General features: G+C 49.8%; 1 protein-coding gene across 2 annotated transcripts in view; it reads left to right on the top strand.

Moving 5' to 3' along the window:
- Window positions 1-18,910, top strand: part of TCF7L1 (transcription factor 7 like 1) — a 153,110-nt gene that overhangs the window by 113,867 nt on the left and 20,333 nt on the right. The gene's annotated exons all lie outside the window — the stretch shown is intronic.

Here is an 18,910-nt window from a genome sequence, read left to right as displayed (position 1 = left end):
CAGGTAACCAGTAGGGAAGTAGACACTTCCCTCAAGGACTTGTTAAAGGTCTGGGTTCAGTGTGTCCCAGAAAGACTTGTCCCCCATGATGTTGCCAAAAGGGAAAGAGAGCAAAGTGCAGAAGGGTGAGCTGTGAATATATACGGGAGATGTGTGGCCGCCGCAGGGTTTCCTAGGACCCTTGAAAGCAGAGAGCAGGAATGTGGAGATGGTGCTGAGGTTGCCCCTGAGAAGGCCTGTGGCATGGCCCCTGTGGGTACCACGTGAGGACTGAGGGAGCCTTACTCCTGAGGCAGGGGGTGGGGAGGGACCTAGTCGTCGGATAGTGCTGTGCCCTCTCCTCACTCTGGATCTCCAGAAATAACAGGCTACTGGAGGGGTCTCAGCGTCTGTCTGTCTGTCTCTCTATGGACACTGTGATGGCTCACATCCTTCAGATGCACCTGGGGAAAGCAGAGGTTCCTTAGGACCGCCTTGCCAGCACTTGGGCTGCTGGCCAAAGGTACCCAGGATGGTGAGCCATCCTCTGGCAAACCATGGCAACTTTTTGCCAAAATCTCAGGGGCATGAACAGGGAGAACCTCAGAGAATCGAGTAATGTGGGCAACTAGAACATGGCAGGAGGAGGGTGTTGTTGGAGGCTGGGGCCATCATGGCCAGAGGGCATTTGTTCTGCAACATCTGGAGGCCACCAGAGCTTTTGGTGAAACAGTCTGTAGCATGAAAGATAGGCTGGCCTGAGGAAGGGGTGAGGCAGGGGGTCAATTAGGAGTCTCTGCAGAGGCCTAGGGCAGCAGTGAGGAGCACAGAGGAGAAGAAGGTTTTGAGAGATGAGTTAGAATGACGGGACTTGGTCTTCCGTTGGATGTGAGGGTGAGGGAAAGAGAGAAGAACCCAAAACTATCCCCAGGTTTGTACCATAGTCAGGGTGGCCATATTTGTGGCCTACGTTGGTTGTCTGGCGTATTAGTCAGTGTTCTCCAGAGAAACAGAACCAGTGAGGGGTGTACGTGATGCATGCATTCATGGGCAGTTATAGAGGCTTGTAAGTCCCAAGATGGGCAGGGTGAGCCGACAGACGAGAGGCCCAGGAGCGCCAATGGTTTAAGTCCAGTCTGAGGCCCAAGACCTGGGAATCAGGTGAGCCAGTGCTTTTTGTTCTGTTCAGGCCTTCAACTGATTGGATAGGACCCACCTAACTGAGGGGAGGCACTCTGCTCTCCTCAGTCTACCAATTCAAATGTTAATCTTATCCCAAGACACCCAGAATAACGTTAAGCAAATATCTGGGAACCCAGTGTCCCCGTCAAGTTGACACTTAAAATTAACTTTCCCATCCCACGTAATTGTTAAAAATGTTCCCCTTTACTTCAAAAGAACACTCGTTTGTAAGATATTAGGAAACTGGATCAGTGCTGGGTTTTGATGAGTGTGGGACTGAGCTGCCTGGGGCAAGGTGTAGAGGAGGCAACTGGAAATGAGGGGTGAGGGGCTCAGGAAAAAGGTTGGGGGCAACCACAGAGTTGAAAGTGATCACCATGTGGCTGCTGACCAGCCCACAGGGGTGGGTCTGAGGACAGTGAGGACTGAGAACACCAGCCTTTGAAGGGTTTAGGCCAAGATTCTAGAAAGTGGTAGGGGGTGAGTGTGAAAACTAGCAGAAAGCTGGAGGTAGGGGAGGTAGTCTCAGATCATGGCTTGTTAGGGAAGAGACCTGAGAAATGACACTGGACTTGGTAGTTAAGAGGCCAGCAAAAACCTTAACAAGAACAGTGTCAGCATTATGGAAGCCGGATTACACTGGGCCAAGGTGTCAGGAGGCGTGGAAGGGGCAAACGTGGGTGTCTTTGTTTTTTATAAAAAGACTGTAAGGGAGAAGCAGCAGCAGCAGCACAGGGGCCCACCCAGCTGTGGGCCCCGGCCACCTGTACTGGCTTTCCTTATTTGGGAGGACAAATGGAAATTGAGGAGGAAGAAATTAATGACCCATTCAAACCATGACTCTGAGTTTAATTCAGCATGTGTTTGAGTGACTCTGAGTATTCCTGACCCCGAGAAATGGTTGAGTAGTGTGGGGATACTTAAGAATGCAACAGAGAAAATCAAAGTGGATCAAATAGAGAAAAAAGCATTCATATGAGCCACACTTAACCTCGTCTGGCTCAGTATGCATCATGGATCTTGGGATAGGGAGAGGTCATTGTCACCCAGTTCAGTGTTTGCTTTGCAGAGCCTGTGTGTAGGAACCAGGGCCTCAGGAAGGAAGGGGCAGAGATGTGGACTCTTGGGGCCCTCAGCCACAGGCCCTGAATGATGCCTGACCAGCTCCCAGCCCTGCTCCCCAAACAGCTGCAAGAAAGTCAAATTCTGTAAGCAGCTTTGTACACCGGCTGTACCTCGAGTTGGTGTGCTACTGGGTTACTTGGGAGATGACATGAGATTCGAGAAATGTTTTGAGGGCTTCTGTTTGCTAAAATGTACCCCCTTCCAAACCCCACTAACCTAGCCTTGAATATTTGAAATTCCATAAAGACTAAGTCCTTGATTTGGTTGGATCTCCCTTGATTTGGTTGGATCTCCCAATCCAGAAATGAGGCATGTAATGTGCTGTCGCCCTCCAGAATGTTGAAGGAACACAGCAAGTTGCCCAGTAACATCAGCAGGAATCATGGCTGCAAGCACATCCCATCTAACCCCTCGAGCAAGGGCCGTTCTCTGGTTTTAGATTCTCCATATTCACTAGAAACTTCCACGTTGAGCCTTACCCAGATAATTGTTCCTCTATAATAAAGATAGTATTCCGGGCAAGGATGTAGGCAGGGCTGAGACCAGGGTACCCAGCATCCAGTAGCACTAAAAAGCACTGAGTGGGTAGGCGGGTAGATGCTTGCTCTGGGGGCTAAGGAGATTGTACAAGGGGCAGGACACCAACCCACGGAGGCCATCTTTGGAAGAGAAGCCCAAACAATGTGTAGAGCTGCAGATGGGGGGTGGGGGAGTGAGGGGTTGTTAGCATCTGGAGAAAAGCCCACAACAGCATCACCTGGAGAGCTTTTTTAAAAAATGGGATGCTTCAGCACTACCCAAGAACTATCAGACCATAATGGGGACCAGGGGCGGGAATCTGTTTTCTAAAGCTCCTTCAGGCAGCTCTCCAGCACCCTGGACAATCTGTACAGCCCTTCCCTTCTGAGCAGAATGGCACTCACGTCTTCCCTCTTTGGGGCTCCCTTCTGTGTGCAGGGAAGGGAAAGAGGAGAGGCCCAAAGTGCAGGGCCTGCAGACCGGACCCTTCCTCAGCCGCGGGAGGGTGTCTGCAGCTGGCGGTCGCCGCACCCCCGACCCAGCGCATCTTGCCCAGGGCTTGGTCGAGATTCCTAAGTGGCTGAGATCACCCTTTTTCAGGCCCTAATGGGGATGGCTAGAAAGAATTGTCAGGGGCAGGCTACCATTCAAGGGAAAATAGCACTTAGAAGTTTAGAACTGTGACACTAGAGATTGAGTATAGCTTCTACAGTTGGGTTTTCTTTTTCTGACTGGTTTTATCTGTCTTTAGGATTTCTGTGCGAAAAGTGATTTTTTTTGCATGTATTTGTTCTTACATTTGAGGAGCAATGCATGCTTCGTCAAAAGAGGGAAATAAAAGGAACCCATAATTTTGTCACCCAGAGATCAGTTCACCTTTTAGTGTATATCCTTCCAGATCTTTCTTTAGCAGGTACATAAAGATACATGGTTTTAAAAGGTGGGATTGTACACGTTTTGTATCCTGCTCTTCCACTTAGCAGTATATAGTAAACAATTCTCCCTGTCTGTAAATACTGGCCTACTTCATAAATTCAGATAACATCATTGCAACACAGTGTACTTCATATCTTTCGGCTGTGATAAACAGGCTTCGATGAACTTTCTCACAGCTACATTTTGCTCACATCCTTAATTATTTCCTTAAGATACATTCCTACGGGTGGTAGGCCTTTGGAAGGCTTGATACATGCCTCCAAATTGCACAAGAAAGGTTTACTAATTTACCCTCCCACCAGCGAGGTTTGAAAATTGCCTGTGGTAATTAAAAAAGAGAAAAGCCTTTGCCAATCTGACAGACTAGAAGTATTTAACTCCTTAGTGAGTTAGTTCATCACTTCTTTATCTCAAATGCTGCACACAACCGGAAGTAGAACCCAGAGATTTTCCTTGACTGCTTGGGTAAGTGCCTGGCCCCGAAGGATCTTTTCTGTTGGACTCACTAGGTTTTCCAAGGCCTTTGCCTGATGCCAGGTATCTGTATCCAGAGCCTTTGTTCCTTCCCCCTGCTCATTGGCCTTGCCGGCTTCCGGTGTGTGCATGCAAACCACCAGGGGGCAGTGTGGAGCTGCGTCTGCCCTTGGCACAGGGAAATCTGGACTTAGTCGACTTAGACAATCACTCCTTTGTTGGGTGTTAAACATGACTCCTGCTGCTTGGCATTCATAATGTTGATTTGCTTAGAGTAATAGTTTATCCCCTTCCAATTATTTTTATATGTTCCCCTGCAGTTGATAGGTTGGTTGCAAAAAATAACCTGATCAATACAAGCCCCCAAACCTGGTTATTCTTTTTTTTTTTTTTTTAAGATTTTATTTATTTATTTGAAAGAGAGAAATCACAAGTAAGCAGAGAGGCAGGCAGAGAGAGAGGAGGAAGCAGGCTCCCTGCCGAGCAGAAAGCCCGATGTGGGGCTCGAACCCAGGACCTGGGATCATGACCTGAGCCGAAGGCAGCGGCTTAACCCACTGAGCCACCCAGGCGCCCCAAACCTGGTTATTCTAACCTCAACTCTGCCAGTGGCTGGAGTGCCCTTATCTGACAAGTGTCACGATGGGCTACAAGCGTGGTGTAGTTGTTGTTGTTGTTGTTGTTGTTGTTGTTTCTCTTTCTCTTCCGACAAGAGTATAAATGAAGGGATTACTAACAGTGTGGCTTTGGGGAGGAGACAGGACTTGGGCAGGTTACGGAAACTCTTGCTACCTCAGTCTCTCCATCTGTTCAATGGGGAAAATAGCATCAACATATAAGGTTGAGAAGGCCAAATGATATAATACATGGTAATACCTTGGGACGGTGCCTGGCACCAGCTAACTCATTGGCAAATATTATCTTTAGAGCAATCTGCTTACTCTTCTCTGCAGACCATGGCTCTTGCGCCTTGTATCTGCTTACCTGAAATGTTCCCGGCCTCAGATACATGATTTCAGCAATATCATATCCCAGAGCAGCCCTGAGCAACACAGTCCCACTGTCATGTCCCCCACTACAGAAGACCTAAGAAATACCAGGTTCTGTATTGTAATCAACATATACACTATAGGGGAAAATACAAAAACAGTTGGAAGCAGATATGATAACCATGAATGTTTGATTTCATCAGTCCTACTGTATTAAGTAAACAGTCTTTATGGGCCAACAGACTAGAATGAATGGACAGCCACTCACTCTATCCATTGTGTTCCTAAAAGGTTACGATTATCATTGCTCTCACTGCTCTCACCGGAGGCCAGCAAATTAGGGGCTCTGGCAACAACCCCAGGAGCGTGGCCAGTGATGACCTTTGGCTTCTGAATCCATTCCCCACCCCCCACCCCCACCCCCAGGAACTGGCTGAGAAGCAACACTCGGAGAGAGAAGCCCTCACATCCCTCATTAAGTCTAACACTCAGTGCACTAGTTACCCAGTGTTTCTCACAAGGGATGTGCTGTGCCTCGGGCTTTGAGGATCCAAGACACAAATAAGTTTTGTTTCCCATGGAAGGAGGAGGAGGTGACGCAGGATCCGTGAGTCTGGCTATGGGCCGGGAGGTCAGCGGGGCAACATGGTGTGTGCGTGACCAGGACGCAGGACTGAGCCAGGGCAGGGAGTGGATAAAAAGCCACTGCCAAGGTCAGGGGTGTTAGAAACGGGAAAAAATACACTGTGGACAGGACTTAATGACTCCTCTTCTTCCTAGCCAGCGGACAGTGAGGGAGAAGGTAAAGGGACAGATTTCTTAGGTCTTCACTTGGGAGGGCGCTGGAGGGTAGTGGGTCTGGGCGAGAAGCACTTGGGAGAAAGACTGTGGTATGTCTTGGGACATGTTGACTTCTGGGTTTGGGCACACAACCTCTTCTGGTTCCTGGGGATATCTCCACCCATGGTTTGCGGTAGCCTCTGGATAGCCATAAACACGTGATTCTACAACCGTGTTTCCCTACCAAGCCCTATATCCCCATCATCTTGGCCCCATAGCACCTATGTTATTCACCTAATTTGACTTGACTCACTTTTCCCCCCACTTTTAAAAAAATGGAGCTTCACTAAAAACAACAGTATCCAAGAAATCGGTTTTCCTTTTTTTTTCACATTTACATTGCGTATCTATTTTGATGCCCGTTAAAATGAAGAGTTTAAATACTAAGAAATGGTTGTTGCTCAACAAACTTGAAATGGAAACTGGGAATGATGTGCCAACACCCTCTCAGGAAGGGAGAAGGAGGAGCCATGCGAGTTTGGTGCTGGGACGAGGGATTCATGGTGCGCCCGCAGTAAATGTTCACTTCCCAGCCCTTCCACTATCCTATCCTAATTTTGGCGCCCTCACTTCAGTACCAGTGCAGAATCATTTGGTGGTGGCCTGTGGGTGACTGACCCACCTGTGCCCACACATGGCACGCCCACCCAGTTGGGATGCAGGAACCTATCCTTTCGGTTCCCTAATCAGGAATGACCGCCCTGTGTCCAGAACGCTGGTGTGGCCTATTCTTAGCATCCTCCCTAGCCTGTTGGGGTCAGAGAGCTCCCCCAGAACTGCCCACCAATGGAGGGACCTCCTCAGACATTTCCCACTTCCTGGTGCCCAGGAGTTGTTGACTTTGGCCAGCTCTGGCTGCAGGACTGATGGAGAAGGGTTCTGGAGGGAGGCCCTTGTCGCTCTGGGCGCTGGGAGGCTACTCCAGGCCGCCTGGCTGTTCTTTTGTGCTGTGTGTTTTACTGGCCCATGATAAGCACTTCCTGTTCCCCATTGATTATACACAGATCCTGCTTCCTTTCTCCTCAATACCTGGGATGCTTTCCAGCTTCTCCTCCCACAGGGGAAAATCCATGAACTTTAGAATTCCCAGGCCTGCTTTTTGGTCAATGGGCTTCATGCAAGTCATTATTCTTTTTGCTGTCCAGTCACATTCTCTGTGGCTCCTTCACCTCTGTCGGGAGACTTAGTTCCTCACGGTGCCAGCCTAGAGACAAATATTGCCGAGACCTGGTCCTCCTACCCTCCCTTCTTACTAGCCAGAATATCTCTATCTGCCTTCGGGCGTAAATCAGACAGAATAAATAGACTGCACCTCCCAGATCAGTTTTGATCAACTGTTAGTGGCCGCCTGGTGTATGGCAGTGAGGATTCTGAGCTCTTCACCTAAATAGGGAAGAACGCCACGATCTGCTATCAGTGTCCCCCATGGGCACAAGAGGGGGTGTGGCAGCCTTCACGCTCTATATCTGCTACCCCAAGACTCCAAGGTAAGACTGAAGCTTCTTGAAGACTGAAAGCATGCTCGTGTACCCTTTGAGTCCTGCCATAACAGTCCGATCTCTGCATCCTGTTCCCAGTTGTACATCGCTAGTTCGTGGCCATGGGAAACTCTAAATCCAGAAGCTTCCAGCAGACTTGTTTCCCCCTTTTAATTTATTTTTATTTTATTTTTTTTACATTTATTTATCTGGAGAGGTTGAGAGAGGGAGAGACCATGAGACAGGGGGAGAGGCAGAAGAAGAAGCAGGCTCCCCTCTGAGCAGGGAGCCCAGTGCGGGGCTTGAACCAGGAACCCTGAGATCATGACCTGAGCAGAAGGCAGACGCTCAACCAACTGAGCCGGCCAGGTGCCCCTTGTTTTCCCCATTTTTAAAACGAGGTTGATAATACCTGCCTTATCTTTATTTAGGGGTCATTAGATGAAATGAGCTAATTAATATAAAATGCTTTAAGAAGTAAAATGACTACAGAAGTATCTTGCCTGTTTGACCCAGCTCTGCTGCCACCTCCTGCAAGAAGTTTTCCAGTTTTTCCATGGGAATCCTGCCCACCATAACCCCTGTCTTCTGGGAGCCTGTCATTTGCTGGCTTACTTACATTCTCGTTATTTAAGGGCTTAGAAGAATCTTCCCTGGGGCTTGTCATGCACAGAAACCATTACCTTGTGTAGAAGGAGCCCGGGTCACATTCATGGAGTGCTCTGTGCAGAGCCTTGGCGGCTTCTCGATCCCCTTTGTCACCAGGAAGTTCTGGAAGATTGGGAAGTTACCTGCTACCTTTAAATAGCTTAGTTTTATAGTTTAGAATGATATTTCTAGGGGCAAGAGACGGATGGACTAGTGGAGCTGGGGAGGGAGACAGAATCAGCTGTGACACCAGGGGAGAAGGATCTGGGATGCCTTAATCTCTTTCTAGCACCCTGTTCTTTGATATAGGTGCTGACGTTCTGTTAGTCGGAGCAACAGAACGCGCACCACCCTCCCCTTCAGCCTGGCTTGCTACCACCTACCGCTTCCAAGATACAGTCTGGAACAGAACTGAACCAGAGCCGGGAGACCAGAAGCAGACCCGAGTCTGCTGCCATAGCCCAGCCAGGAAATAAGGAAAGCCTGAATTCCTAAAATCTAGAAAGAGGCTTAGGATCCTTGGACCTTGTTGGCCAACAGGAGGTGGGGGAAGCCAAGATGTGAAGGCAAATTTTGAGGTTTCCAGTTGGGAAAACTGAAGGCCGAGGTTAGGGAAAGGAAATTAAGAGAGGATTCGTTTTAATAGCTTTGCTTACTACTCTTGCTATGATTCAGTTTATGGTCATTGTCAAAATTTCAAAGGAAGAAGAAAAACACAAAGAAGACAATAAGGAAATTGCCTGAACTGCTCAAACCCAGTGATGACATTTTGGTGACTGTCCTTCTAAGTTTCTGTCGTGGGCTCTTCTCCCTAAACAGTTTGTCTGAGACATTTACTCAGGTCAATACAGGTAAATCAGCCAGAGGGTACCTGGAGGCAGAAACCACAGGAGACAAGGGAGGGGAGGGCTTCCATGTGGGAGTGTGTTTCCCCGAGCTGCCAGATAAGCTGGGACCTGAAGGAGATGTGCCAGGTTCGGTAACTAGAAAGCTGCCTCTCTTTCTCGCGTCCTCAGTGTCCTTGCAGTGACAGAGACAGTCAAGTGACTGGAACAGAAGCCAGACCACTGAGTGCTTAGGTGTGGATGGGAAGGGGGTGAGGAGGGGAGCAACAGAAGGACTGGAAGGGAAGGAGGGAGATGAGAGAGTGGGGCCGTGCCCCAGTTCTCTGCCTACCCAGCCCCAGCAGCAGTGACTTCCCGGGCTCTCCTCCTTCTCCTCCTCCTCCTCCTTCTCCTCTCTCTCCTCCTCCCTCCTTCCCCTGCTTCTCCTGTTTCTCCTCTTCCCCCTCCTTCTCTTCCCCCTCCCCTTCCACATGCATCTACCTCACAGGCTGTGCCTGCAGCTCCTGTCAGATCTGCTCTTCTTCCCTCTGAGTGAAGGTGAGGAGCAGTAGAGGTCGCACGGTGCTTTGTAACTCATGCGGAGCCACGGAGAGCCCTCTACCACGCAGCTCCCCAAGGCTGCCATGGCGCCTGCAGATGCCATACCCATTCCCTGCCTTTCCCTGTTGCTCCCTCACCCCACCCCCCAGAGGTGGTAAGCCCACTTCCTCCTGGCCACACACATCTTTTGTCTATCCTTCAGATCATTACCTATATGTGTGACAATTTCCAGCCTCACTTAGTAAGAGAAATGCACGTTGGAAGTAGAAGGAGCTGCTGCTTTTCACCTGTCAGTTTAGCAAAGATCGGTATGTTTGATCACATTGTGTGCAATGCTGGAAGCTCTCTCATATGTTCCTGGTAGCGGTGTAGACTGAGAAATTTGATAATACATCTCAAAACCTTAATGTACGTACCTTTGACCTAGCAGTTCCGCTCCCAGCTGGGAAAGTATCTTAACAGCTGTGTTCCTGCGTGAGCATAATGAGCGTTCGGGGACATTGACTGCAGCGAAGATTGGGAAGCACTTACACATCTGTGCGTAGGGACTGTTCATAGAATATGGCATTTCTGTGTGATGGACACCATGGAGCCGTTCCCCAGAATGACTCAGCTCTGCTTTGTTGCTGGGTGATCGAGATGGGGGCACAGACGTGCAGGCTGGAGAATAGGGCACAAAGCTGCACAGGGCAGAGGCTCCTCTGGCCAAGTCTAAGCCCACAGTGGGGGCCAGGACAGATGATCTTACCCGAAGGGAGGGTGGTGCTGCCTGTATAGGCAGACAGGGCCATGATGAGGCCCAAGGCAGAAGGGAGAGGGGGAGGGAGCCGGCAGAGTTCAGCTGCGGGGAAGGAGGGCCAGACGTCTAAGGCCATTTCCTACCAAGAAACTGCTCTGCCCTGTACGGTGTGTTTATCATCGTATATGCCAGGTAGTGAGCACGGAAACCACCCGGGCCCAAGATCACAGACAATGTGAGAGGCTGCCTAGATGGACAAGACTTGTAGTTCTAGATTTCAGAAATTAGGACCCAAATGCAGTTTGACTTCTTTTGAATGCCCAGTGCTCTGGGTGCAGAGTTTCCCTGCTCCTTTTAAAAGGAGCAGACAGGGGCGCCTGGGTGGCTCAGTCAGTTAAGCATCTGCCTTTGGCTCAGGTCATGATCTCAGGGTCCTGGGATCGGGCCCCTCATCGGGCTCTCTGCTCAGTGGGGAGCCTGCTTCTCCATCTGCCTCTCTGTCTACTTGTGATCTCTCTCTCTCCCTCTGTGTCGAATAAATAAATAAAATAAAATACAAATAAATAAAATAAATAAGAGGAGCAGGCAGCTGCCAGAGGAATCTGCCTGGCCAGAGCATCCGATGCTGCATCAAGACCTCGGGTCTGCTTCAGCCCAGAACCCCATGTATCAGTCTTCCAGGCATCCGAGGCCAGAGCCAGCTGCCACCAGCCTGTCCTTAGCCTCTCTTCCCAGCCCTGCCAGTGGGGACTCACCCTGTTAGCCTGAAATTAGCCCTGGTGGGAGTGTTTGCTCTGCGGACACCAGCAAAGGCTACAAAGCGGGGTCTGGTGTTTGCTCAGAGAGCCGCTCACCACACATTGACTAGCTCACCCCTGAGCAGGGTCTCTCTGCACGAGCACCCGGAGACCAGCGAGTGGTCAGACCCTGGGAATTGGCTGTCCTCTGGCCCTGGGTAAAGTGTTAGTGAGAGGCTCGTTGAGCAACAGTGACTTTCAATCTTAATGACCACACACGTATTTCCTAAGAGCTCTCCATGGGCTCAGCCCTTTGCTTGGTCCTTTCCCATGTGGCTGCTGCATGCAGTAACAGAATTCTGCTGGGGGGTTGGTGCTTTGATCCCCACGTTACGGGTGGGAAACCAGAGGTTCTGAAAGGGGAGGTAGCCTCCCAGTGTCCACCGCTTGTGAACAGGGACCCGCAAAGCCTCCTGAGTCTGTTTATTGAGTTACCCCCATGCGTCTTCTCTCCCAGGAACCCATGGTGGTTTAGGCTGACATTTCACGTTTTTCTTCCATGGGAGGCCATCTGGTCCAGGTCCCTGCCTTCAGCCACTGAAGCAAAATACCCCCATATTTTAAAAATTTTTTATTAACACATAATGTATGATTTGCTTCAGGGGTACAGGTCTGTGAATCATCAGTCTTACACAATTCACAGCACCCATCATAGCACATACCCTCCCCAGTGTCCATCACCCAGCCGCCCTATCCCTACCCCCCCACTCCCCAGCAACGCTCAGTTTGTTTCCTGAGATCTAGAGTCTCTTATGGCTTGTCTCCCTCCCCGGTCCCATCTTGTTTCATTTTTTTCCCCTCCCTGCCCCCCACAACCTCCCACCCTACCTCTCAAATTTGTCATATCAGAGAGATCATGTGATATTGTCTTTCTCTGATTGACCTAAAATACCCCCATTTTAAAGGTGAAATGGTCAGACGCCTGGGTGGCTCAGTGGGTTAAAGCCTCTGCCATTGGCTCAGGTCATGATCTCAGGGTGCTGGGATCAAGCCCCACATCGGGCTCTCTGCTCAGCGGCGAGCCTGCTTCCTCCTCTCTCTCTGCCTGCCTCTCTGCCTGCTTGTGATCTCTGTCAAATAAGTAAATAAAATCTTTAAAAAAAAAAAAAAAGGTGAAGTGGTCGAGGGGCACCTGGGTGGCTCAGTCTGTGGGGGCATCCAACTCTTGGTTTTAACTCAGGTCATGGGATCGAGCCTTGTGTCGGGTTCCAGGGAGTGGACTGGAGGATTCTCTCCCTCTGCCCTCTGTGCTGTCTCTTTCTCTCTTTCTCTCTCTCAAAAAATAAATAAGTCTTAAATAAAGGTGACATGATCAAGTTCCAGAGACATTAGAACAAGCCTGGAATCCTGGTCTCCCGCTTCTCACACTGTATCCTTCTACCACTGGAAACTGGCCTCTGTGAGGGGAGCCAATTTAAAAAAAAAAAACAAAAACAAAAACCAACAACAAAAAAACAACCTTTGGTCAGGTCTGGTATGCGGAATTGCCAAATTCTCCTAGTTGGAAAAGGAAGAGAATAGTTTAAGGCCATCCAGGAAAGAAGGGAGTTATTTGAGGGAATGGGCAGGGAATAGGTGTTTATGGGAACCCATAACCAACCCACTCTTATTTTTTAGTTTACTCTTCTGTCATGAAATATTTTTAGAGCCCCTTCACTGCCAGTGCACAGGAGGGGCTCCAGAAATACTTGCTGACCCAAATGCTGTGACAGGTGCTTCAGAGAAAAAAGTTGCTTTGTTGGTTTAAAACACTGCAGAAATGTGGTTCTAAATAACTTTTCCAAGGAAAATTATGTGTCTTACTACATGAAAAAGTAGCTTGTTTGAAGATATTTTGGATTTATTTCTAACAACCTATTAGCAAAACCTTAAGAAGGAACCCCGCCTTCTACACTTGAGCGAAACAGAGAGGGTGACTGTTGGGGATATCGTGTCAGCCAGAAAACGAAGCAAATGGAGAAGCTACTCCTCTTTAGAGGAAAAAAAAAGGTGGGGGGTATGAAAGTACACTTTGCTTTTTATCCTTCTGCTCTTGGAACTATGTTTAATCCATCATGTTTGGAAACCGGTTCTAAATGCTTTCACTTTATCTTCAGTGATTTCCTGAAACGAAACATTTGTTCTTAGTTGGGAGAGCGTTTCTGTCTCCGCACTAATGAGCCCATTGCTCAATGTTGGTAGACTTTCACCAAATTTAGATCAACTTATGTCCATTTTGACAGAAGATAGAGGATCTTAAACAGGCCTCCAGGCGCTGGCAGGGTTGGGTGTCACAGCCTCCAAGCTGCATTTCCAAATTCTTGGCAACAGTAGGCTAATTAACGTGGGAGCCCCGTTATGTGCGTTCCACATCTCTAAAGGATTCAGAAGGAGACTGGGCAACCCAGTGCTACAGGCACGGAACCTAGGTTTAGGAGGTCGATAAGGGCTTAAGCTGAAGATGGGACAAGGTCTGCATGCATCATGAATGCTGGCTTCTGGGCAAGAAACTGGGGATGTGAACGTGACTCTTGAGGAGCTTATGGTCCAAAAGATAGAATTTGCAAATGGATAACAACAACACAGCATGAAGAATGTCATGGGAACACCAAGCACAGCTGAGGCACAGAGGTGAGAGTGCTTTACCAGTGCTCTATGTGGGGAGCTGGGAAGGTGACCTTGGGACAGGGTTTTGAAGAAGGGTTTAGAGTTCCCTTCGAGTAAAGGATCTGCTGGGGAGCAGCCGAGCAGATGGCAGAGAGTTTAGTAGGAACCTGAGCGCAGTTAGTGTTGGGGGGTGGGGAGCCATGAGGGTTGAAGCTGGAAGAGGATAGGTTGGCCCCGGATTGCTGGGGAATCTAGGGGCTCTATCCCTTGACCCCACCAGCCAACCAGGAAAGGATTTTAAGCAAAGAAGAGATCTGTTGAATTAGTTGGGTTTTGTTTCAGTGTTTTGTTCCATGCCCAAAGTGGGACACAGGATCACGACCCTGCGATGAAGGATCACGGGCTCCACTGACTGAGCCAGCCAGGCGCCCCCTGATGAGTTCGTTTTTAGAAGCTAAACTCTTACAGAACTTGGGGAGCCATTGCAGTAGTCCTGGTGAGGAATGATTATATCCCCAACGGTGGCAGAATGGAGAGTAAGAGAAACTGATTGTTGGTTCGCGTTTTTTATTTATAATATGACTCTTGTTAAAATAACAAGATAATAATGTTAAAATAACGCGCTTTGCACTATGTCCTTGTCACTGTGTGGTGGACAGCTGTGTGTCTGCCTGTGGGCTTGGCTTTCTAGCCTGTTTTCCTAGGTGGCCACACACACCGTACAGTTTCCTAAGAGAGAGGTCTGCAAAAGTCCTCTTCTCTATTCAAGGGGGCCTGGCTTTGGGTCCCAGCGGGTCTGTTTATCACTGGAGAGGCAGGAAAGACTGGCCTTCTAAACTGGGAGGCCGCTGCTGTGGGAGCACAAAAACCGTGAGAGGGGAAAGCTGGAGGGGAGGCCCTTCTTTCTGCCACAGGCCTGTCGCGATCATCAAGAAGTGAACGGAATTCTGTGGGTTGGGGTGTTCTCACCTGGGAAACCTTTGGTGATGACCAGTGTCCTTGCTTCCAACTGTAGTGCATGCACGCCTTCTGGGAGCCCTACTGTTGATTCTGTAACATGAAGCCTTGCTTCCTTTCTAGCCCGGGCCCTGCCTAAAGGGTTTTCTGTGAGAACGTGTGAATGGGGAGAATGTGGGCGTTACCCAGAGTCCTGTAGAGTCCTGTCTGCACCACAGCAAGCTTGGGACGGGGCAGATTGGGGGGGTGGAGGGATCGCTGCCTTCTGGGAGGTAGAGGGTTAATCTCCGTAGCTCATTGGCAGTTCTGCCTCTGTCCAGGGCATGCTGGGATTTCCTCCCAGCTGTTTTACATCATGAAGATTTGTATGTGGGGGAAATTCCAGGGCACAGCTGCAATTAATCTGCTGCACAGTCTTCAAGCTAAGCAGGGATCCTGTAGGACCAATCTCTGCCTCCCTGCAGGAAAGGGGGTTCTGGCTGTCCCGGGAGAGCGCCCTCCAGAGGGACCCTTCCCTCGGCCCTAGTGGAATGGAAATAGCCTGCGCGCCCAGAAGCAGCACTGAGGAGGAGGCAAGAAGCAGAAAGGGACCCAGAGCATAAAGATAAAAAGAGGTGCAGCCCCCTTTACAAATGATGAAGCCAAAATAACACGGCCCACAATGCTGGATGGAGATAGCACAAAAAAGAAAACTTCTGCTCACTCTTAGGCATGCAGAAGTAAAAATCTTAAGACACCCGTGGTTAGCATTCCACAATGCAGTGCAAGAATGAACAAGCCACCGTGACCGAATAGGGTTTACCTGGGAATGCAGGGTGCTTTTGTGTAAGAAGAATCTGTCCTCGTGTATCCGTACCACAACTGAGGCAAAGAAGAGAAACCACACGACCGTTTTTTGTAGATCGGAGACAATTTGACAACTGTTGGAGTGAAAACAAAATAAAACCAGGAACAGAACCGTCCTTCCTTCATAAGGTAAAGACAAGTTCTAAGCCATAGCCTCAGTCTACTTAACCGTGAACCGAAACAGCACCATTTACCCAAGTGTTTTCCGTGGGACCTCAGTCCCCGGAAAGAATTTCCCAGATTCAGTAAGAGCAGGCAGCCTCCTCTCTGTTCTGTCTCAGTCATGACATACAGTAGTGTATCAAGCAGCATGTGTAACTCGAAGGTGGTACTACTCACCATTTGGGGCTGGTTTTTTTTCTTTCTGAGGATCCCAAGAGAGTACTTATCCCGCAGACAGCACCCCATGGGTGACAAGCATTGCTGTTGCTTAGCCATGGCTTGCCTCCATGCAACCCAGGTTCCATGTTTTGAACTCTAGAGAGCATCCACCGTGGGGAGGGTGCCGGACCAGCTTCATCGTTTGAGCAGCATACCCTAGTCAGGAGCCGGGTGAGGTGAGCGGGTGGACCCGAGGCTGGGCTTGGAGAAACGAGCATCTTCGATTTGCACACATGCCCTGACCATGCAGAGAATCTAGGCTCGGCCACACCTGTCTCAGGCCCTGAGGACATGTTCCCACCAATCGCTGGCCCTGGGGTCATGGGAGGGCTGGCTTCGGGTGAGAAGCTCCAGGCAGGGAGAGTTTTACTGCCACGAAACACCGGGTGAGGCCTGACCAGCCTCACCTCTGCATCACAGGGGGGCTGCTGGCCCCTTCCGCCCAGAGACATGGTTCTGGGAAGCTCAGCTGTCCCTTCTGAGTGCTCCTTCTTCAGAATTGCAGTCCAGAGGTGATTGATAGCAAAGCAACTTCTTAGGGGGACTCTGATGTCTTTTTATAGGTCTTCCCCCCACCCCCACCGCCCTCTGTCACTTGTTGCAAAATCTTAAAGAGTGAGCACCTGGATGGCTCAGTGGGTTAAGCCTCTGCCTTCGACTCAGGTCATGATCTCAGGGTCCTGGGATCGAGACCCGCATTGGACTCTCTTCTCAGTGGAGAGCCTGCTTTCCCCTTTCCCTCTGCCTGCCTCTCTGCCTACTTGTGATCTCTCTTTCTCTCTGTTAAGTAAATAAATAAGAAATACCTTTATAAACAAACAAACCTAACCAGGTCTTTAAAAAAAAAATCTTAAAAAGGCAGAAAAGGTTAGAATAGGGGAAGGGACACTCCTCCATTTCCCTATCCCCAGACTGAATTCTTGTGCACCTGTAACACCTACACCCCACCACACTCCCCCGCCCCAGATGGCTAGAGCAGGAAGGGCTGGGCCGGATGTCCACTATTCCTAGAACCGCTCTCCCTACCTGTCTGCCCCATCTCTGGGGGCCAGGCTCCGGTGGTGGATAAGGCCAAAGATCTTCCCCTACTTTGAAGCCTCCAGGTCTCAGTTAAAGCCATTGAGTGAGAGGGAACCTTGCAGAGCCAAGAGGACCGTGTGGTCTCTTCCACCCACCGGAATTCCAGGCAGTGGGTAGGTAAGACGCCAAGCCTGTGATGGGCAGCCAAAACCAGGAGCTCTTACTAAAAGCCCTTGCTCTGAGCGTGTGTCTCTATGTACGCTTGTGCCTCGAGAGCCCCGGTTTGAAGGCAGACCCTCATGCAGCTCATAGTGTATTAGGTCCTAGCTCTTCAGCCACTCGAGCAGGGAACCCCCCTGAGGGACGGTTCTGCCGCCCTAGAGGCCAAAGAAGCTGCCGCACATCCTGCCATGCACAGGACCACTCCCACCGATCTGCCCCCAGTGCCTGTAACGTCGTGTTTGAGAAACCTGCACTCATCTCCCACAGCCTGCTCTGCTTCCCAGCCCAAAAGGTCAGGGGATCGTGTTCTCTCCTAAACGAGGATTCGGGCGGATTGCTGTTTGATCTAAGCCAACGAGAAGAGTGTGCAGCCCATGTCTTTAGGACTCCAGCTAGGAAACCAGATGCTGGTAGAGCTGGTGGGTTTGGGAAACTTCTCCTTAGCATGTGACACTTGCGATTGCAGTTCACCTTCAGAAAATAAACAGAAATGCTCCGGTTGTGACTGCTACGGGAACATCCCCACAGGAGAACACTGATATGTAAACATTCATTCAGCTTTGAGGTGGCCAGCCCTGTGGGAGACAGATAGGGACAGATGGGGTAGGGGTGGTATTTCAAGAAGGTGATGTTATGGAAAGTGTTAGGACTTGTGTTGCAGTGAACAGTGTGGGGTTTGAAGTCGGGGAGCTCAGCGGCCACTCCCCTCATAAAGCTGGGCTGGTCACTCACCCTGTGTTTACTTCCATTAGTGCCTCTGAAAATTTGGGACAGTCACCTCTACTTATAACAGCAGGGTTGTTGTGAAGATGAAACCGGTTTATGTGTGTGAGAATGCTTTGGGGGGCACCTGGGTGGCTCAGTCGGTCAAGCATCTGCCTTTGGCTCAGGTCATGATCTCAGGGTCTTGGGATCGAGCCCTGCGTCGGGCTTCTCGCTCAGCAGGGATCCTTCTTCTCCCTCTCCCTGTGCTCCTCAGCACCCCCCACCCCTCCCCCGCATGGGTACACGTGTGCTCTCGCTCTCAAATAAAATCTAAGAAAGAAAGGGAGAGAGATGGAGGGAGGGAGGGAGGAAGGACGGAAAGAAAGAAAGAAAATGCTTTGGAAACTGCCCACATGGCACAAATGTTATTCACTGAGGAAATGAGTTTTAACTAATGATTCCAGTATCTGTCCAGTCCTTTTGATTTGCCAGAGGCATTGAAATCCCAGTTAGTTCATCTAGAAAGTGGAGGTTCTGGGTAGGGAAAGAGATGGGTGTGGGTGGGAAGGGTCAGCAGAACACAGGGACAGAATGATTTTCAATATGGCAGTGGGGAAGAAGGAAGGGGCAGGTACCAGAGGGCCCGGAGTAGAGACTGGCCTTATTTTTAGGGCCCCTAAACTCCCCCCTTTTGTTCCTACTTCCCAAGCCTCCCACAGCCAGGCCTGCTTGGCCCATTCACCTGCTGTCTGTGCTGCCCACTGGCCCTCTGTAGATGTGTCCTAGGGTTATTATCCTTACCCATGGATGCTGTTTTGAAAGCCCAGACCCTGCCCTCTCAGTCCATGTTTGTGGGTGATGATGAGCAGAGGGGCACACCCATCCTACTTTCTCAGTCTTGGGCACATAGCTCAAGGCCACATCATGATTTCTTTTTCCCTGGAATTGAATGACCAGAGCAAGGAATTAAAACTCAGAGACCTATTTCTGTCTCTCTGTGAAACTTCCTTTGGCCACCATTTCTTACTGGAGGTGTAGCTTTCAAAGTAACCTCAAGAATTCTCTGAAGAGGCTGTGTAGCTGGTCCACTGCCCAGAAGCAC

This window comes from Lutra lutra, chromosome 9 (genome assembly GCF_902655055.1).
Source record: "Lutra lutra chromosome 9, mLutLut1.2, whole genome shotgun sequence".
NCBI classification, from domain to species: Eukaryota; Metazoa; Chordata; class Mammalia; order Carnivora; family Mustelidae; genus Lutra; species Lutra lutra.
Note: the sequence above shows the minus strand (reverse complement) of the source record. Positions and strands in the feature narration are given on the sequence as shown.